Genomic DNA, 22,353 nt, shown 5'->3' with positions numbered 1-22,353 from the left:
TGGTGCAAGTCATGAGCCCCAGTCTCATAGGCTTGTCTGTCTAGTAACAAGTTAATATACCTTAGGCAGTTTTACAAATCCCAGTTATCGTTGCTGCCTAGAATGAAGTTGCAGATTTCCTACTTTTGGGCAGCGCAGCAATGAAGATGTGAATTTTAACGTGAGTTAAGAGAGTAAACCTGGCTCATGAAGCATGTGTTGGAAGCTACACTCCACACTGAGTCATCACAAAGTACTGAGCTGAGCTTATTTTTAAGTTCTTTAAAAAAAAAAAAAAAAAAAACTTCAAATTCATCTAACAAATAACAATTAACAGGGCTGGGGACAAAGCTGAATGGTAGAGTGCTCGCTTAGCCCCGGTTCAATATCCATTACTTCAACTACTACAAATTTTAAAAATCTAGGAAAAAGACATATATTTTTTCCAATGACATTCTGTTAATTCCTTAGTTTCTTTCCACTGAGTATTACTCCATTATGACCAGGAATAAAGAAATACTATTTTATTGGAATTGGGCAAGTGTGTGCTTGAGTAGTTACTGTAAACTAAAAGGATGATGTTTTTGTTTATTATAACAAAGTGGTTTTATTTAAATAATTTAAAAAGAAATACTAATTGGTCTTGACCATTATTCTCCTTTTTCTTTTCTTTTTCCTTTTGACTTGTTTTATAACCAAGTCTTTCTTTGATCTAATTTTTTTAAATGCCCAACCCAGCACCTAAGAGAACTAGAGACTCAATCTCAGCTCTGAGAAGCTCTAACCAGACAACCTGCTGGGAGGGAAATTGACTGGGATGGCAGAAGTCTAATTAATTTCACTCATAGTGGGCACTATGGGCAAAGTGTTCATGGGCCAAGGAACCTGGTGCTGCATGAACTCTTCAGCACTTCATGCCCACCGCTGCAGAGGCTCAGCGAAAACAATCCTGGGAAAGAAGAGATCTATTTGAAGGTCACAGTTAGAGAAGGTTCGAAAGAGACAACCAGAGCCAAAACATATTGTTCACAGCTCAAACAAGTTAAGACATGACCATCCAAGTTCTCTAAGGAGAAAATGATTTCCCCAAGCTTACCAACTCTAAGCATTGACAACTCTAGGTTGAGATGTCTTTATGTGCCACCATTTATTTTCCTGCTGACTCTGTAAAATACTGACCTGTAAGGAAAGACCTTCCTGGATTATACAGAAAAAAGTGTACTTCAGCACATTCCTTTCAACTCTAATACTGGAGGCAGTGTTACTAGCTAATGGCCATCTCTGATAGGATGTTTTCTAGCAGTACTATAAGTACTAATCATCTTTTGACAGGGGATTTAAGTCAATAAATATACAATTTCTAACTAGAAGGTAAAATGTAGGCAAAAGAGAAACATAAATGCTATCAAGCAAAAATAATGCTTTGAACTGAATCTACACAGTTCACTTTTCAGCTGAACCACCTCTTCCTGCCTTCTTACACACTTGTAAAAATACCCAGTTGCCTGCAGAAGGTTTTAAAGTTTTATTAGTTTTTAAAGTTTACAAAGTTATGCAGGTGGTGGTGACGCACGCCTTTAATCCCAGCACTCGGGAGGCAGAGGCAGGCAGATCTCTGTGAGTTCGAGGCCAGCCTGGGCTACCAAGTGAGTTCCAGAAAAGGCGCAAAGCTACACAGAGAATCCCTGTCTCGAAACAAAACAAAACAAAACAAAACAAAAAGTTTATAAAGTTATTACTTAAACACAATTTACATCTGTTCTTTGTATCTATTCCTTTTTCACCTAACATAGTGCCTAGAAAAGTAAACATACTTTGATTAAAATACTTATCTAGTTATATTAAGTTAGCTAACTTTTCTGATTTTTGTTGTTCCTTTTTGACAGAACTCTAAAACAAGCTTTCTAACAATGTTGAGTACATCAGCTGTGCAATGCAATGGCAATCAGTAATTTGCTCTTTTGAATAAAAAACAAACACAGGTCCAAACTCTTAGCCTAACTTCTAGCCATAACATCAAATCCCAGATCTAGTAAAAACGAGGGTTTGGGCCAGTATGAAGTGTACCTTCCTTTTATAGAGGAAGAAAGATTGACTGTAATTTCTTCATTTTGGAAACACATATCAAGTGGGTTAATTAATTTGGGTTAGCCAATAATTAATTGGCTTCTTATATAATCAAAATTATTTCAACAGACAGACAGATTCTATTAGTAACAACAGAAAAGCCAATTGTTTATGTGTGGTATTCACTGAGCTAAGCTAGAATATACTAAAAAAGTATAAAACAGACAGCTTGTACAGCTATTTTGTTTAATCTTTCACAAGCATTCCTTCATCATTAATCTAATCTACTCATCCAGAGAATTAAAAATTAAACCAATGCACACAGACATATATCTCATACATGATGCACATATGATGAGTTAACTTTATATTCATCAGTTTTAAAATGATAGAAATAAGATCATGAAGATACTAAGCTGAACCATGAAACTTGTTTTGTATGTCAAAATAGGTGCTTAATGGCCACTGCATGTGACACAACATGATACCCAGCACAAATGAGCTAATAATGTAGCAAGAACTAGGAATGGATCTTTCAACCAGAGAGCAGTTAAGAACTTTTTTTTAAAAGTCTACCTCTACCTTCTTCCCTTTAAAGACTTGTTCAGTTTCTAAAGAAAACTCCCAATGTCATATCTATTTTAAACCTGAGAGACGTTAACATTCCCCAAAATATAAGATGACAAAACCACTGTTGATTTAAAAAACATACACGCCGAAAACATATAGAAGATTTGGGTATATTCGTTTTCAAAAGGCTAATGTGACCTAAAAGGAATTTCTGTTTCTTCTGTTAGTATTTTCAAGCATATTCAGCCCAGGAGGTAATAGTTTCTCATTACCTTAGGGACAGCTATTACAGGTCATATTGACATCTTTTGTTGCAATATCTGAATGAGATTTTAATATTTTTTATAAGTAAATCCTTTGTACTTTGGTCTAATCTAATGAAATATTAAATACACTGGGCTTTTTTTTTTTTTCCAGTGTAGAGACACTTCTTAATGAAAATAAGAACACTGAAGAGAGATCTCAATCAGCAAAGGAAAGGTTGGGGGTTTCTTGCACGTCCAGTTCATGTTTTGTACAATCTTACAAGACTACTGCTTTGTTTGTTTGTTTGTTTGTTTTCATTATTAAAAAAATCCTATGTACCTATACAAGGACTTTGCAATATTAAGTAGATCTAGAGATAAAAAAACGCAACTACTTCCAGTGTGGCCATGGCAGCCAATGCAACCACGGATCACTGCAGTTCCTGCTGCTAGGGCTTGTGGACAAGTGTATAGGATCAACAATTCACACTGTGATGAAGAATGATAAAGAAACTGTTGGTACACTTCTAGGTTTTGATGACTTTGTCAATATGGTGCTGGAAGATGTCAATCTGAAATTACACCAGAAGGAAGAAGATCTAAATTAGATCAGATTTTACTAATGGAAATAATGTAACAATGCTGGTTCCTGGAGAAAAAGTGCCTAAAATATAAGTAGACTTCCTTGACTTATGCTAGATTCTGGCTTTTTAAAGCAAGCATGAAGACCTGAGTTCAAATCTCCAACACTTTCATAAAAAGCTAAGTGCAGCAACACACATGCATAATCTCAGTGCTGGCAAGGCAGAGACAAGGAGATTCCTGGAGCCTACTGGCTCGATAGTCTTACCAAGTTGGTGAGTTCCAGGTTCAGCAAAAGATCCTGTCTCAAAAAAAATAAGGTGGAGGACAATGGAGAAAGAAATCTGTGGCCTATACATATAAACAGACAGATGAACAGACACACACACACACACACACACACACACACACACACACACCCTTAAGGGTTTATTAAAATTTATTAATAATAAATTTTTAATCCAAATGAGACAAGACACAAATTCTTCAGTGGTTTATGCTGTTCTGAGTAAAATCAGCATTCTTGTCCTGACCTGACTACCATGGCCTCTCTGTCTCATAATAATGTCTACATTTCTTTTCAACCAATATGCTTTATTTAGTCTTTACTTCTGTTGGCACAAATCACTATTGAGCACATAGACTTTTTCTTCATCCCGGAGAGCTTTTTCTCCTCACGTTCCCCTACTATGGGGGCAGGTGCTAAGATAGGGTCTCACTCTGTAGCCAAGGCTGGCCTTCATCTCACTGCAATCTTCCTGTCATAGCCTCCCAAGTGCTGGGAGTAAGGCATGAGGCACAGTACCTGGCTCCATCAGGTCTTTCTAGTTGAGTCCCTCCTGTCATTTAGGTATCCTATAAAATGTAGTAGCCTAAGAGAGCTCTTCCCTGACCACCTAATCTGGGGCAGTCCTCACTTCTAAACCTGTTTCTTTCACATTACCCCCCTTTTTTTTAATTGTCACTAATTGAAGTTATCTTGCTTCTATTTCCACACCTATCTAGTCTTCCCCACTAGAATTTATGTTCAATAAGAAAATAGCATCTCCTTGTGTCTCCAGTGCTAATACAACAGACATTCAATAAATATTTGTTCCATGATTCTGTTGTTGAGTAGCTAGACTGTTTGGGATCTATTTTCCCTAAGTGTGTCCTATTTACTAAGTTAAACTTCATGAACTACTGAGTCAATGTAGATATACAAAATCTGGCATACATTTTTGTATGTATATGCATGTGTGGTATGCATCCATGTGTATATGTGCATTCACACATGTGGGTGGGTGCATGTGTGTGTGTAAGTGAACTTGCTCTTTATGTGTGCATGTGTGAAGGCCAAACACTGATGTTAACATCTTCCATCACTCTCTCTTTTATTTAGCAGGGTCTCTCACTGAATCCAGAAGCTTGCCAATTCTGACTAGTCTAATGAGCCAGCTTGCCCCTGGATCCCATTTCTGTCTGCTGGGATTACAGGTGGCTACTACCTGCCTGGCTTTATATGGGTTCTGGAAATCTATGGTCCTCACACTTGCTTGGCAAGCACTTTATCCAGCCCACCTAGTCCCTCAAGCATACCTTAAAAAAAAAAAATCATTCATTTTACTCATAAAAGATTTATTAAGCCCAGGCGGTGGTGGCACATGCCTTTAATCCCAGCACTTGGGAGACAGAGCCAGGCTGATCTCTGTGAGTTCAAGGCCAGCCTAATCTACAGAGCAAGAGCCAGGGCAGGCACCAAAACTACACAGAGAAACCCTGTCTCAAAAAACCGGAAAAAAAAAATTAAGTACATCTTAAAACTATAGTCAAAATTCTTTAAAAAAAAAATTCAGAAAAGAAGAGAAAAGAGAATCTGCAGGGATATGGGAGAATTCCTGAATCTACAAGACAACACTGCGAGACGCACACTTCCCAGAACAATTTCTCTTATAGAAAGTACCATTAGCAGGCGCACACCTTAAATCCCAGCACTCAGGAGGCAGAGGCAGTTGGATCTCTGTGAGTCTGAGAGCAGCTTGGTTCACATAGTGACTTCCAGGATAGTCAGGACTACATAAAGAGACCTCCATTGTGCTCTCTCGTGTGAGAGCGCACGCACACGCTCCCCCCCACCCCGAGACACACACACACACACACACACACACACACACACACACACACACACACACCAAAAACAAAACAAAACAAAAAAAATAACTGTCAGGAAACCAGTCTAAATTTTAAAATAATCAAATTGAGGCAGATAGTGAGCATTTACTTAGATTCCATCTATAATTTTCCTATTTGACACAGCCTGATTACCTTAAAACGGACATATAGAAACAAAGATAATTACACATGAAAACACATCTATGTCTAGACACTTAACTAAGTTTTTCTAAACATTGTTTTTCAAACTATTGTATACGTGGGAAACTCTGAAACAAAGATAGCATTTAGTGTATAAGATTTCCCCAGGCTACATACATTTCTTAGGCAAATACCGATTCTGAGAGGACTATGAGGACTCCTTCCTTCTTCTCCAGTACCATAAGCTAGTTTCAGAGAAACAGACTGACAGGGCTCATGCATACAAAGTTAAACTGTCAATGAACAAGAAAGGGTATCAAGTCTTTCCCCAAATGCAATAGGTTAACAGCAGAATGTTCCCACTCATTCCCAAGCTTCAAGGTATGCTGGGAGTTTACAGCCTTATTGCCCTCTTTAGAAGGCAGTAGGTTATAAATAACCACAAACTGTCCTTGTCCCTAAGGAGATCTAGCAGCCAGCTCAAAGGTTAAAATGTAGAACAATTTTCACTTCAGATACAACTTTTCCAGACAGCAAAAAATAAAAAATAAAAATGCAAAAAAAAAAAATGTATTGCCAATTTAAGGGTCTGGAAGTAATTTCCTTCCCCTAGAATCTACCCACCACTTTAAGAGTTACTGGTACAGACACACTGGCATCATCCTCTACCCTCAAAATAACACTGGGAGAAGGCAATGCATCTATGCTCCAAACTTAGAAGCTTGCTCTGGAAAGGAGATTCCATTAAATTACTTTGTAGGACTGAAAAACTCCAGATATTAGAAAGACTTTTGGAGTTCCATTTTGCTTTTTAATTTAGGCAAAAATAGCTATGAAACAAAATACATGCAAAGAACAGCATATGAGAAAAAAAAAATTCCACCTTTACTTAGATGGGGGAATCCAGAAAAATAAAACATGTCCAAAACAAGCATAGGTTTCACAAGGCTTGGGCTAAAACCAGCAGGTGATATGCTGCTTTGTTAATTACAGAACCCCTGCTGGGGAGCAAGACTCTACCAGCTGCTTAAAACAAAAAAACAAAAAAACCAACACATAGGACTCATCAGAATAAGCTCTCCACACATAGTTTCAAATCCATCACTTGGGAGATGTCTAAAATGGAACAACACAAATTCAAATAAAAAAACAAACTTGCTGGGTGGAGGTGGCTCTGGCCTTTAATTGGATCTTTGTGAGTTCGAGGCCAGCCTGGTCTGCAGCGCAAGATCCAGGAAAGACACAAAGCGACACAGAAAAACCCTGTCTTGAAAAACCAAAAAAAACAAAAAAACAAAAAAACAAAATAACAAACAAACAAACAAACAAACAAAAAGCTTATAAAGGGGCTGTTTCACTTCAGAGTGGACTTTTTTTATGACTCCATTTTCATAAATTAAAATCATGTGTTACTTCTAACGAATGATGGCCAAAACCTTTCAAGACCACAATGAGCAAGCTTGGTAAAAGTAAAGATTTCAACATCTCCCACATGTCCAAGATTTCTCTGCTGGAAAATAGTCAACAAAATTTTTAATAGGAGAATGTAAAAAGCAGACTCTAGTATTAGTTAATACTCCCAAAGCTCATCACATGTGGGCCCCCCCACACAAGATGTGAGGAAAAACATAGATTACTGTATAAAGTTTTTATAGGTGTAGTTGAAGGAAGAAAGGAAAGATCATAATTTCAAGTCTAAACAAGGTTGGGGGTTCTGGTATTTCTAACAAAATTTTCCTATTTATTTGTTTGTTTGTTTGTTTAGTGTGTATGGGGGTGCGTGAATACCATGGCTCCTGTATGAAGGCACAGGGCCAATTGTGGGAGTTGGTTCTCTCCTTCTACCACGTGGTTCCCAGGGATCCATCAGGCTTGGGGACAAGTGCCTTTACCCACCAAGCCATCTTGCTAGCTGACCTAAAACTTTATATACAAGTAAACAAGCGACAGAGATGGCTCAGCAATTAAGAGCCATATTGCTCTTACAGAAGACCCCAGTCTGGTTCCCAGCACCCATCTCAGGTGCCTCTTAACGCCTACACATAGTTAAGAATACTTTTTAAAAAATCTTTAAACCATAAACAGATGAAAGGTTAACTCTAATATTATGCATATGTGTCCAGCATGTAAGGAATTTAAAAACTGAAATCATCTCATTTAACAAAGAGAGCTGCCTATAACCCATAGTATCCGCTGGCCTTATAAGAAAAAAATCATTTAAATATTTATTGCTAATAAAAATTGGTCAGATAAGAGGCCCAAGGAATGAACATAGAAGAAAAGTCAGAATCAATACTGGGATATAGAGTGAGGAGTAAACTCATTAACTTGGAAACAGAAAAGCCTCACCTGCTACGGGGCGTTTACCATACTACAAAAGCAACCCATTATGTTCCCCATTAACCACTACAACCTATCAGGGAACTCAATTTTCCTCAGAAATATGTTTTGAAAGGGAAAGCCCAACCCCCTCCAACTAAGATAAGCAAGTACTCTACCACAGAGCTACCTTCCCAGCCTGTGTGTGTGTGTGTGTGTGTGTGTGTGTGTGTGTGTGTGCGCGCGCGCGCGCGCGCGCGCGCGCCACACACTGTCATCTCCTTTAGGTCTTAACACATCTCCTTATTAAATGAAGGTGTCTTATCTAGAAATTAAACACAGAAAATAAATTCCTTCTTAAAAATAACTAAATTCAGCCAGGCAGTGGTGGGTGGCACACATCATTAATCTCTGCACTCTAGAGGCAGGGAGATCTCTGTAAGTTCGAGGCCAGAGCTGTTACACAAAGAAACCCTGCCTCAAAAAACTAAAAAAACAAACAAACATAAACAAATTCTGGCCTGGGCATGGAGCTCAGTTGGTGGAGTTCTTGCCTAGCATACAGGAAATCCTGGGTTTGATTCCCAGCACCACATAAACTGGGCATAATAGCACATGCCTGTAATCTCGACATTTGGGAAGTGGAAGCAGAAAAGACCAGTGGTCAAAAGGTCATCCTCAGCTGTTTAGTTTGAGGCCAAGAATAAGTGAGACCCTATATTGGTGTGCATGTTGGGGATGGGGTGGGGGGGCACAGAGAGTAGGGGGAAGGAGGGGGACTCAGAAGGAGATGCCTCTTTGGGTAAAGTGTTGCCAGACTGGAAACACTTAGAAGTAGACAAGGAGAGTCTTGGGAGTTAATGGGCAGCTAGTCTAGCTAGGCAATGAGCTATGTTAAGGATCTAAATAAACTCAACAGAACAAAGGAAAACCTGAAAGTTCTCAGTCTCCAGTGTGCATTATAAGTTCTTGAATCAAGGGGAAAGTAAAAACACATAGGCAGACAAAACAGGAAAGTTGAACAAGATGTCTCTCTTAAGAGAATGAATGCCCTTAGTTCCTGATGACCTTTGTCTGAAAAGATTAAAATGCAATAACACCCATTTTGCCCAGTAAGATTCTGTAGAAGTATACATAGAGGCTTGAGGCATTAATCAGAGCCCAGAGTAAACACCTGAAGAGAGCCATTTTGGTAGCAAGATTTTAAGTCAACATTAAAGAACTAAGTTCTAAAGTACAATACAAAAAGGTAAGATGCTCAAAATTCAAACTCCTTTTACAGACCAAAAAAGCCACACTGCTTACAGCTTTTTGCTTTATAAACTGTAATCTTAACCCTCTAAAGAGCTCTTCTTACTCTACTGTTTCCATATCATGTATTAGCAACCCTTGATTAAAAATTTAAACCCAGCTGGGACTGCTGGTATATACCTATAATCCTAGCATTTGAGAGGATGATGAGTTTGAGGCCAGCTTGTGCTATATAGCGTCATTAAGTCTCAAAAAAAAAAATTTAAATCCAAACACAACTGCTTCCCCCATTAGTATGTATAACCTTTTCCTAGTATATATTAGTCAGCAGAAAAGATATGATTAAAAGGTTCTAGTTTATTCCCAGCAGGGATATTTAGAATAAAACCTTTATTAGAGTCACTTACAAAAATGTTTCTTTGGATTGGGCTGGGAAGATAGCTTAGTTGGTAAAACATTTACCTTGTAAGAACAAGGGCCTGAGTTCAATCCCCAGAATCCACATAAAAGCTAGGCATGGTGGCACTCACTTTTAAACCAGCATTACTGGCAGGCAGAGATGGGGGATCCCTGGGACTCACTGGCTAGCCAGCCTATCATAACTGGTAACTCCAGGCCAATAAGATAACCTTGTCTTAAAGGAGGTGGATACTGTCGTTGAAGATGACAGACTACCCTCTGGCCTCCACATGCACACGCATACAAGTACATACACATTAAAAAGAAAATCAAACATGTTTTCTTTATATGACTTTACCTTCCATATGCACTAAAATCAAACAGTAAACTGCACTAAAGATGTACATTTTTCAAGCGCAATAAATATTTCTATCTATCTCATTCTGCTTTACCCCTTCATGATTAAACTGTATAAATAAAACTACATAAAACTCACCAAGTCAAGTCAGTAGGTAAACTCTAATTTGTCTTGTCTAGCAGGAAATCTCTGTTGGAAATAGAGATGATGAGTCAGCTTAACTACATTGTGAGTCTCATACACATCTTACTTTGGCTATTATTTAAAGGGAAAAGTTCACAAAAATCAGGTGATACAAATGCAATGAAATGACTGATAAAAGGACTTACTAGACAAAATTACTATTCTAATACTCTAGTCTGAACGATCTACTTTTTATTCAGTTCTCAAAAAGGGTATACTTGAAAGTCAGAAAACCAGCTGGTTCTAACACTTGCTTATAAGCAAAAATGAAATATCACTTGCCCCATGTCAATATTGTTGAGGAAAACTTACTACAAAGTATAACATATGCCTTTACTAAAGGTGCTGTCTGGCTAAATTACACCAAAGCAAGACACATTTAAACAAAGTCATTTATCACATGGTTTTAGGAAATAGTAGGAAGCTATCCACAAAAGACCAGGTTATTAATACTGATTATACACGGGAGAGAAGGGTTTGTGTTGAAGATCGGTGAGATGATCTTGGTTGCTGTCTGCAGCACAACTGCTTTAATAATCTTTCATATATCATGCAAAGGGAATTGGGCTTGTAGGACCAGGACCTAGGCAAAAATAGGTAGAACAGATCCTTTTTTCCTTTAATGTGGAAAAATGAGGCGCTGTGGAAATCATTGGTTAGCCTTCAAAGTCTCTCAAATGTGTGCATATGAACTTTAATAAACTGATTGAAATTAATTTTCCTTACACTGTAACAGATTTTGGTAAAACCAAATGTGGTTACTATTAGTAACAGAAAGAACCCCCTAAACAGGATGTTACCTCAGGACACCTTTAATCAGAGACCATAAAATAAAACTTAGAAAAATCTCACAAGTTATATCAAGGAGCAGCAGTCAGATCAAATCCATCCAACAAATATTTGGTAAGCATCCAAATGGACACAGTTCTGGACACCCCAAAGGCAGAAAGAGAATGCCTTAAAGTACTAACTTCCAGCCAGAAGATAGCCTACTTTTTCAAATTAAAAGTCTCTGAATATGCGTGATTTTCTCTCTCTCTCTCTCTCTCTCTCTCTCTCTCTCTCTCTCTCTTTCTTTCTTTTTTTTTTTTCTTAAGACAGGGTCTCACTATGTAGCTCTGGTTGTCCTGAAACTCACAATATAGAACAGGCTGGCCTTGAACTTACAGAAATCCATCTGCCTCTGCCTCCTGAGTGCTGAGATTAAAGGCGTGAGCCACGACACACAGTTTATACGTGTGATTCTTGCAGCAGAAACCTTTAGCCTTTTCCTCACTTTTTCTTAAGTTTCTGGGTTTTGTCTTGAATTAATTTCCCAGAATTAACACTTTTAGGCCCCATACACTGAAAAGGTTAAAGTAACACTACAGTGAATAGGTATCTAGCTACCCTCTACTATTTAATAGTGAACAAAAGGTCTCCCCCACAGAACACTCCTTTGATTTTTCTTTTTTTAAAAGATAATTCAGCATTGAGAACTTGGTCATAAAACAGGGTCACCCAAGAATAAATACTTACAGACCAATATCCTATCATATTACTTAAAATTTAATTTTGAAACATAAGACCTGTATTTCAGAAGTTTCCTCTATTGATATAAGGGTTGAAATGTAATGCGTGTGACTATTCTCTAGGAGCCAACACTTAACACTCCAATTATATGAGAAAGAAGCTTCTGAAAGAGCAAAATCAGGACAGACGTATTTTCTTTGCTTTGTGGAATGTCACAGTGGTCAAGGGAACGTCCAGTCACCCCATCTCACTCTGAGTAAAAGCCACAGTCTCTACAATGGTCCAGAGGCTGCACAAGCGGTAGGCACTCTGTAGCTCTCTGTCCTATCTCCAGCTCCAGCTCCTAAGCTCGGAATGTTCCAGCTGTACCACTTTTCTTTGTTGTAGTTTCTCACAGCACAGGCTCATTCCTGTCTCGGGGCTTTGTATTGCAGTTTGCTGTCTTGGTAATGTTCTCCAGGCCCTGAGAGATGATCAGGGCACACGCCCTGCCACTGCTGATTCCTTAATTGTCACCATCTCTGTGAGAGCTTTCCCTGACACCTTTAAATGCAACTCTTTCTCCCTGGCACAGTCTTATTCCTGCCTCATTATTTTTTCTATACTAGATAAAGTCATCTAGCATACTATATTTTTTACAATCTGTTTCCTCTAACTGAAAAATAAGCTGTTCAAAGGTAGATTTATGTGTTTTGTTGCTGTACCTAGACAGTGTCTGGCACATGGAAGGCAAGAAACAAACCTATTTAATAAATGACTGAATTCAACTTTCCTTCTGAACTTCCATCCTTTGAAGATTGCACAGTAGTTCTATACATTCCTATGGGGGCACACACCTGTTATTGAGCACTTGGAAAGAAAAGGCTTGAGGATAAGTTTGAGGTCGGTAAGAGTTACAGACTAACTAAAGCTCCAGTCCAGCTTGGATACCATGCCTCAAAACAAACAAAAAAATTACCTCTCCATAAATTAGCAATTTTTTGTTTTATTTTTCAAGACAGGGTTTCTCTGTATAGCTCTGACTGTCCTGGAACTCACTCTGTAGACCAAGCTGGCCTTGAATTCAGAGATCTGCCTGCCTCTACCTTCTGAGTGCTGGGATTAAAGATGTGTGCCATCACATCTGGCCTTAAAGATTTATTTATTTTATGTAATGGATGTTTTATCTGCATGTATGTCTGCACACCGAAAGAGAACATTGGATCCCATTGGACTACAGTTATAGATGGTTTTAAGTTTTCATATGGTTGCTAGGAAATAGAACCCAGGACCTCTGTAAGAACAGCCAGTGCTCTTAACTACTGAACCATCTCTCCAAGCCTCTTAAAATTAGCATTTTTTACATGAACAAGGTTTAGACTTATGCTTTTAATATTAATGGACGATAGATGCCCAAAAAGTTAATACAAGTATATTTTCCCCCAACAAAGCAAAATACCTGTTTTCAATGATAACATCCTTGAGGGCAAAAAGAGTTAAGAACTCCTGTATTATGGGAACTAGCTGACAATGCACAACAGAAGTTTGTAAAAACTGAGCAGATTTTATTTATACTATAAGGTAAAATATTTTTAAAAAATAAACGTGTAAACAAAAGAATTGTAAGAAAAATGTACAGGCCTCCAGTGGCCTTTGATCCTTTGATCCCAGCACTTGAGAGGCAGAGGCAGGTGGGTGGATTTCAGAACTTATGGCCAGTCTGGACTACATAGAGTTCCAGGCCAGCCAGGGCTACATAGTGACACTGTCTTAAAAAAGCCAAAAGAGAAAAGAACAGTTCCTTAAATACTATATTTTTAAAGATTTATTTTTACTTTATATGCATGAAGGGTTTTGCTTACATGTATATATGTAAGTGTATGTATGCTGTGCTTGCCAGAGGCCAGAAGAGAGCACTGAACTGTCTGGGTCTGGAGTTAACAGACAATTATGAGCCACTATTTGGGGGCTGGGCACTGAAACCCAGGTCTTCTGCAAAGGCAATTTCTCCATGCACCAAGAAGAAGTACCTCCCGCCTTTTGCATTTATTAGTGTGTATTTGACTGTGTGAGCGTGCACACGACAGTGATGTGTGGAGAGAGGACGACTGCAGCAACAGGTTCTCTCCTTCCACCATGTGGGTCCCAGGGAACAAACTCAGGTCATCTGGCTTAGCAGCGTGCACCTTTGCCATCCACTTACTGAGCCATCTTATTGGTCCTTAAGAAGAAAATTCTTTGTATTATTTTGATTGCCATAGAATAACAGATGCTGTTATGTACCCAGATGAAACAGACTAAGAGGATGACTATAGTTTAAAAAACATACTTTTTTACTAAAAAGATTCATGACAATTTCTAGAAGAGAAAGAAAACTCCCTAGTGTTAGTGCTCTTTGTTTGTTTTTGTTTTTCAAGACAGGGTTTCTCTATGTAGCCCTGTCTATCCTGGAACTTTCTCTATAGACCAGGCTGGCCTTAGACTCACAGAGATCTGTCTGCCTCTGCCTCCTGAGTGCTGGGATTAAAGGCGTGCGCCACCACTCAGCTAGTGTTAGTGTTCTAAAGAAAGATTTAAGACAAGACATGTCTTAGGGCTGAAAGACAGCTCAGTGGTCAAAAGCAAGTAGTGTTCTTGCAGAGAATTCATTTGTTTTCCAGTACCCACATTAGGCAGCTCTACCCACAGACATACCTACATTTAAGCAAATGAACAAACATATCTTTGCAACATAAAGTATAAAATGTGGAGTTGATGTGACAAAGAATAGGTTATCAATTCCTTTCAAACTCCAAGATTACCATGGCATAAGGAAGAATATTCACTAAATAAAACTTTCTAGTAAATGACATGAGACATATTTCAGCATATAGACAGCATTTATTTTGCTTCCCCCCTTTGGGGGGGGGGGAATCTGGCTGTTTAGCCCAGTCTTATCTAAAACTCTCTATTCTCCAGCCTTCCAAGTGCTGGAATTACAGGCTGGAAGCAAGCCTCACTGCATTTGTACTTTTGATGGAATACTTCATCCACATAAAAGTGAGAATATGCCTGAATCTAAGGTACTTTCCAATCTTGGTACTTAGGACCTGAGCCATACCCTAAGACGAGAACACATCTGAAAGAACACAGACATCTGGGACTTAAGTTTTATTAATGTGGTTTCCGATTCAAGGTCATATTGGTTGTTAAAAAAATACTCAGTATATCAATTCTTCCCAAATTCTTAAAGATAGCTCATATAGTCATGAGACGGGTTGCTGCCCAAACTAGTTGTTAAAAGTTCTAATTGACACTTGCAACAGGCAGTGTGTGTTATTAGAGAAGAGAAACAGTTTTCATTGTATCACTTCTAGACTCCAAGTGCTGGAAACCTCTGAATAGGATCCAGGTTTAAAGGGGGAAAACACGCAGGGTGCAAATTAAAAATATACTCAACCTCTCAATAACAAATAAAGCACAGCAAATTAAAGGCTACAAAGAAAAATTTTAAAGTGGAAATCATTGGTCATTGAAATATATGATCCCTTAGACAAAATTTATAGGAAGTAATTCTAAACTAATACCAATGTAAAATTATATTTTAAAAATGGGGCTGGAGAGATGGCTCAGAGGTTAAGAGCACTGGTTGTTCTTCCAGAGGTCCTGAGTTCAATTCCCAGCAACCACATGGTGGCTCACAACCATCTACAATGAGATCTGGTGCCCTCTTCTAGTCTGCAGACAGAACACTCACTGTATACATAATAAATAAATAAATCTTTAAAAAAAAAATGCTAACCCTGATGGGCAGTGGTGGTACACACCTTTAATCCCAGCATTTGGGAAACAGAGGCAGGCAGATCTTCGTCAGTTCAAGGCCAGCCTGGTTTACAGAGCAAGATCCAGGAAAGGTGCAAAGCTACACAGAGAAACCCTGTCTTGAAAAACAAAAACAAAAACAAAAGAAAGACTTATTTTTGGGGGCCTGGCTCAGCGGTTAAGAGCACTGACTGCTATTCCAGAGGACCCGGGTTCAATTCCCAGCACCCACATGGCAGCTCACAACTATCTGTAACTCCAGTTCCAGGGGACCCTCAGACAGACATACATGCAGGAAAAACACTAATGCACATAAAATAAAAATAAATAAATAATTTTTTAAAAAATGCTACCCCTTGTTTGTAGCATTTATAGCCATTAAATCTGAGGGAGGCAGAGGGATGATGAAAACCTTTCATAATTCAGAATATTGGTCTTCTTTTACTAAGGTGAAGCTCTGAAATTTTCTTTCCTTATAGATTCTTCTAAGAATCTGATAATGTGATAGCACTGCATTTTAATGTATTTCTAGTGACAGCCCAGTGTTTAGCAGCTACAACTGGGACATGCTGAATTGGGACATGCTGAATTTCTGAGGCAACACAAGAACTGCAGACTGGGTCAGAGGTTATTAAACAGTCCCACAATTGGTGAATTAAAGTATCCGAGTAGTTAAAAAGTAGTAAAAGAGCTGAGCATGGTGGTACAGCCGGTCATCCTAGCTCTTGGGAAGCAGAAGCAGGAGAAATCACAAGATCAAGAACAGCCTAGTCTACACAGAAGAGAAAAATCTCAATAGTTATGGAAGTTTATGAAAACAGATATTAGATTTAAAACAATAAAATGTGGGCTGGAGAGATGGCTCAGCAGTTAAGAGTACTGGCTGTTCTTCCAGAGGACCTGGGTCCAATTCCCAGCACCCACATAGAAGCTCACAACTGTCTGTAACTCCAGTTCCACGGGATCTGACACCCTCACACAGACAACATGCAGGCAAAACACCAATGCACACAAAAATAATAAAGATTTTAAAAAGACAAAATACAAAATATTAAAATGCAAAGCTCTCATTATCAAATTGTACAAAGAGTCCATAGGAAAGAATTTTTGGCACTTTTCACACCAGTAAAAAAAAGAAGTATTAAAATTATATAAAGGTTTTCCTCATTCCCCTTACTCCTTCAAATAATGACTATAAGTTATTGGAGTAAGTAGGAAATTCAAATGAAACTTTAGATAAAAATCAAACAAATTCAAGCCACTGAAGGAAAAAAGGAGCAGCGTGAGCATAACACACACACACACACACACACACACACACACACACGAGATACCTACGTTCTTTGATATTTTTGTCTATAATGGCAAATTTTAAAAAAATCAACAGAGTTGTGATACTATGAAATAAAAACAGTATCATTAAAACAGGAAGCCTAGGGCAAGGCATGGTGGTGCATGTTTTTAATTTTAGAACTCAGGAGGCAGAAGCAGGCGGATCTCTGTGAGTTCAAGGCCAAGCTGGTCTACATAGAGAGTTTTGGACCAGCCAGGGCCACATAGTGAGACCTTATCTCAAAAAAAAAAAAAAAAAAAAACAAAAAAAAAACCATGAATGGCCGAGCATATATATAGCAACATGGATAGAGGTCAGAAAATAAGAAGAAATGAAAAAATGATTGCTGTAGAATCTTTAGCCAAGTATGGTGGCGCACACCTTTAATCCTAGCATTTAAGAGGTAGAGGCAGAAGTATCTATTGTTAGTTTGAGGCCAGCCTGGTCTGTAAGTAGCTCCAGGACAGCCAGGACTACATAGAGAAACCATGTCTAGAAAAAAGAAAAAGAATCTTCATATATACAGTATACATACATAAGTACTTAAAAATCCATATAAAATTTACTATAAAGGACTGAACACATAAAGCAATACATTTTCATATCCATACCTATACTACACTGAAAGGATACATATTACATTCTCTGTGGAGAAAGGATTGAAAACGAAGGATAACTTCTTTAACTGATAGTATTTCTCACAATCTCTACTTGGCTTTGTAAAAAACTTCAATGAAAATTCAGCGGAAACAGAGAATTGGAAAAACTAAAAACAGAGTACTCTTTTAAATAGACAATTATGTCATCTGAATGAAGGCCCATCACACCCTAAAAGCCAATGAATCTAATCAGATTTCATTAGTGAAAATCTGCTTGTAAAATACTTTTCCTGTGATTGATGGGAATAATATAGCAGTGGGTGACTTAAGCAAAGAGGAGAAAGACGCTGGCTTCCCACACTTCAGCAAGGAAGTACTTCTTAAACAAAAGTAAGCTCCAGTAACTCAACAAGCCTTCAGAAAGACTTTGGTCCCTGTAGGGAATGTTCTTCATAGTGCATAGTGTACCTCCTCATTCCCTCTAACATGCCACTCTGAAGACGGATCCTTCCTCCCTGAAGACCGATCAATCCCCCCTCTAATGACCTCGGATTTCAGTGTGTGAGAATGCAAAGACACATTTTCCAAAAAACACTTGACACTTTTTGTTTTTGAGTGGGGAGGACTCAAATATTTCTTTGAAATATTTAAAGTCTTTTTTCTTTCTAATATTTCTCCTTCCTTTACTTTTTCTGTTTGTTCTATCTCTGGCATATTTGTACTTTTCACTTCTTGAGGGAAAATGTAATTCCAAATAAACCAAATCAAAATCTACTTCACAGCCCAAATCTAAAATAAAGGGAGAAAAGGGGGGAAAGCAAGAAAAAAACTAACCTTATATTGCTGTCTTCATTTTAGCAATAAGACTACAAATAAAGTTCTGCTTATCAAGTAAGGGAGTAAAATCAAACTTACTCGTACATCATAAACCTTCAATTAATTCAGAGCCACCTTTTACAAGCCACTTTGTTTACTATAAAGCCATTTGAATAGGTACAACTGACCACTATAGTAGAATCTATAACTTCAGAATTCAGAGCTGTGATAGTCTATGTATCCCTACCTCATCCTCCTGGTCTCCTTCCCCTCCACAGCCTCCCAAGGACCAGTGTTTTCAGTGTTCTGGGCTATATAAGGACTCCCTCAAAAGCAGAACTGCATCCAGTACTAAGTGGCTTCAGTTGTTTTCAAAGCACTCTGACATTCATGATCTTATTTGGGATTTTTACCAACTTAGTGAAGCATGCAGAATAAGCATTTTACAAACAAGGAAATAAGCTTCCCAGCTGTCCTGGTCACATGGTTACTAAGGAGCTTAAGTTAGACTACAAGTCTTTTTAACTACTAATCTAACAGTCTAATCCTTTGACTTCCCGATTCTTACATAAGGTTACATGTGAGGATGTATGTTATATGTCTTTTATTCAACATGTAAAAAATTGGGAAAATATCTCACAGAAAGCATGTTTATATACTCCAGTTTGCAACTGCATTTGATTTTTTTTTTTTTTTTTTTTTTAGCTAGGATCATATGAGCACAGTCTGGCTTCAAAGTCACTATGTAGCCAAGGATGGCTTTGAAATTCTGATTCTCAGGGGCTGGAGAGATGGCTCAGTGGTTAAGAGCACTGGCTGCTCTTCCAGAGGTCCTGAGTTCAATTCCCAGCAACCACATGGTGGCTCACAACCATCTGTAATGAGATTTGGTGCCCTCTTCTGGCCTGCAGGCAGACATATATGCAGAACACTGTATACATAATAAATAAAATCAATCTTTAAAATAAAAAAAAGAAGAAATTCTGATTCTCCTGACTTGGCCTCCTCAGTGCTGAAATGTGCCATTGTTCCTGGCTTAATTTCATTTTTAAGTGGCAACTACGTAAAAACCGTCTTAGATTCTAATGAGTTCTGAACGTCATATGTTTGTTTTGGTTTTTGAAAACAGGGCCTTGGCTGTCCTGGATCTCACTCCGTAGACCAGGCTGGCCTTAAACTCACAGAGATCCACCTGCATCTGCCTTCCAAGCACTGGGATTAAAGACGTGTGCTACTACCACCCGGCTACCAACACCCAGCATCTGAGCATCATTATTAATGGAGACATCAGCAAGCCATTGATTGGATTCATACTTTTCTTTCAGACTGGGTACTGGGAACAGATACTGTGTACCTAATTCTTCTAGAATGACTTTCCACACATTAACAGTTTATCCATCAGGTCTTTAAAATACAATGTTTACTATTCCAACCTGTCAGAATAATAGTCTACTGTTTCCAGGAAACCAGTACCTTTTCCTCTAAAGACCTCTACTGTTCCTTTGCCACAATTTACAGAATTAAAAAGCAGAATTTCTACAGTTCTTTAATTACATGTATTTGTGGTGTCTAGCATAACATTAACTGCCACCCCCTTCAATAGTTGCTCAGGCCACACCCTGTGTTTGCGTATCCCACCCAGTATCAAGTCCTTAGCATAACATTAACTGCCACCCCCTTCAACAGTTGCTCAGGCCACACCCTGTGTTTGCGTATCCCACCCAGTATCAAGTCCTATCTGGCACTAGGCTTCTTTACTCTCTATTATCCACTGTGTCCAATCCACAGTGTTCTCTCCCCTGAACAGTGTTACCTGTGCTCCTAACTCATCTCCTGGCTTCCTCTGTAGCCCAGTCTATTCTCTACAAAGTAGCCATGGTAAATTTTTTAAAATGCCAACAGATCATGCCACTTTTTCTCTTAACCACATTTAAAATAAAATTCAGCCCCTATAACAGACCCTATAGAATCCTTATATACGAGAGCTAGCTCATTAATTCATGGCCTACCCTTCTTCCCCGTCTTTTGACTCCAAACACACTGGCCTTCTATAAACAAGTCAAGCTTGTTTCCATCTCAGGCCTTTGACTCTCTCTTCCTTGCTCAAAGTCCCTTAAAGATCATTTCCCTAGACATTTACATTGCTAGCTTCTCTTTGTTGTTGTTTCAGTTTTTGAGACAGGGTCTCACTATGTAGCCCTGGATGGCCTGGAACTCACAATGTAGACCAGACTGGCCTATTTAGACCTGGCTGGTCTCTTAAGAGATCCCCCTGCCACTGCCTCTGCCTCCCAGAGCTGGGACTAATGTGTACCACACTGGCTCATTGCTAGCTTCTTGTTACTAACTCAAGACACCTCTTTTTTTTTTTTTTTTTTTGGTTTTTCGAGACAGGGTTTCTCTCTGTAGCTTTGCGCCTTTCCTGGAACTCACTTGGTAGCCCAGGCTGGCCTCGAACTCACGGAGATCCGCCTGCCTCTGCCTCCCGAGTGCTGGGATTAAAGGCGTGCGCCACCACCGCCCGGCTTCAAGACACCTCTTAAGAGGTAGGAGGAAAGGGGCTGGGAGGGGTGGGGGGAGTCTCCTTTTTATAGACTTTGTGACCTCAATCAAAAGTAACAGCCAGTCCCTACTCCTTGGATGATTTCATGTGCATTAACCCACTATGCTACTTACAGCCTACAGCCCAATCATCTTCTTGGTGCAACTGTAATGACATTCTAGTCAGGTGTGGTGGCACATGCCTACAATTCCAGTTTGCTAGAGGCAGGAGTTTAAGGACAGCTTGAGCTATGTAGCCAGACCCTATATCAACAAACACAAAGCAAAAACAACAACAAAGACATTCTGTTCCTATGGAGCCGAGAACACAGAGGCTCTTCTGAGAAAACATCCATTTTTCAACAGTGGCCTGCTTCTTTTCTTTTTGGCACTCAACAGGATTTTCTCTTTGGTCACAAACTTTTTTTTTAATCAATTTTTAACAAAGCCACAGATTTACAATACAGATTAGATACAATTTTGAGACAGGGATTCACTATTACCTAGTGAATCTCCCAAGGCCAAGTGACCCTCCTACTTAAGCTTCCTGAGTAGCTGAAGACAGGCCCATGCCACTATGCCCAACTCTAGGCCACACTTAATCTCAGAAAATTCCCTTATACAATTATTTAAGTCTGACTTAAAATACATATAATTATTATGCCTCTAATTTTGTCTCTCTTTTAACTCACTGAGTCCAATTAGTGCTGTCCATATGCACAGACATGAGGAACCTACCAGTGGCCACATTTGTCAAGAAAACCAACTCTCCCTCCCTCAGCTGCTGCTGCTGATCTTCTCTGATTGTGTGTGTGTGTGTGTGTGTGTGTGTGTGTGTGTGTGTGTGTGTGTGTGTGTGTGTGTGTGTGTGTAGGTGGTACACATATGCCACAGGATGCACATGGAAGTCAAAGGACCACTTTCAGGAGTCAGTTCTCTCCTTCCACTTTGAGTTCTATGGATAGAACACTCAGGTTGCTAGGCTGCAGAGCAAGTAATTTTACACACTAGCCATCTAGTTGGCCTCTGCCCCACCCCTGAAGTCCCCCTCCACTTCAAGAGAGATCACTCACTAGTTTAGGGCTGAGGGCAATGCTTTATAGTAAAGTTCTTGCCTAACATTGGAGAGACCCTGGACTCATCCTCCACCACTGATAGAATGGGGATGAAGGCAGGAAGGAGGAAAAGGCAGACTAGTTTGCTGACCACTGAATATTTTTTTGTGTATGCCTGTTGTGCCTACAAGGATGTCTGTACACCATGTGCATGCCTCCTGCCCGAGGATACCAGAGAAAGCATAAAATCCCTTAGGTTGGAGTTACAAACAAATGGTGATGAACTGCCGAGTAGACACTGGAAATACCCCGGACCTCTGCAAGAGCCACCAGTGCTCTTGACTGCGGAGCCGCTTCTCCAGTCCTCTAGCATTGACTTTAACTCTACAGATCTACACAGTGGGTTCCAGGCTAGCCAGGGCTACACAGTGAAACAGTTTCAAAAAACAACTAATCATAATGAGACCTGATA

At 39.1% G+C, this 22,353-nt stretch overlaps 1 protein-coding gene and 1 pseudogene across 10 annotated transcripts in view; one reads left to right on the top strand and one right to left on the bottom strand.

Annotated features, from left to right (window-relative positions):
- The window catches only part of Spop (speckle type BTB/POZ protein), a 90,350-nt gene that overhangs the window by 31,733 nt on the left and 36,264 nt on the right, over nucleotides 1-22,353 (bottom strand). For 4 of the 10 annotated variants that reach the window (XR_013041866.1, XR_013041867.1, XR_013041869.1 and 1 more), the window contains exon 2: nucleotides 10,201-10,251. The exons of 3 other annotated variants lie outside the window; for them this stretch is intronic. The gene's annotated coding sequence lies outside the window, so the exon portion shown is untranslated. Of the gene's footprint in view, nucleotides 1-10,200; nucleotides 10,252-21,564; nucleotides 21,786-22,353 lie in introns of those variants that run through there. 3 more of the 10 variants (XR_013041870.1, XR_013041868.1, XM_076543199.1) reach the window with 3 other exon arrangements.
- Nucleotides 3,270-3,536, top strand: LOC102909860 (U6 snRNA-associated Sm-like protein LSm5 pseudogene; annotated as a pseudogene).

The sequence above is a fragment of the Peromyscus maniculatus genome, chromosome 8, assembly GCF_049852395.1.
Source record: "Peromyscus maniculatus bairdii isolate BWxNUB_F1_BW_parent chromosome 8, HU_Pman_BW_mat_3.1, whole genome shotgun sequence".
Taxonomy (NCBI): domain Eukaryota; kingdom Metazoa; phylum Chordata; class Mammalia; order Rodentia; family Cricetidae; genus Peromyscus; species Peromyscus maniculatus.
The sequence above is the reverse complement of the archived record's forward strand: the minus strand, read 5'-3'. Positions and strand labels throughout refer to the sequence as shown.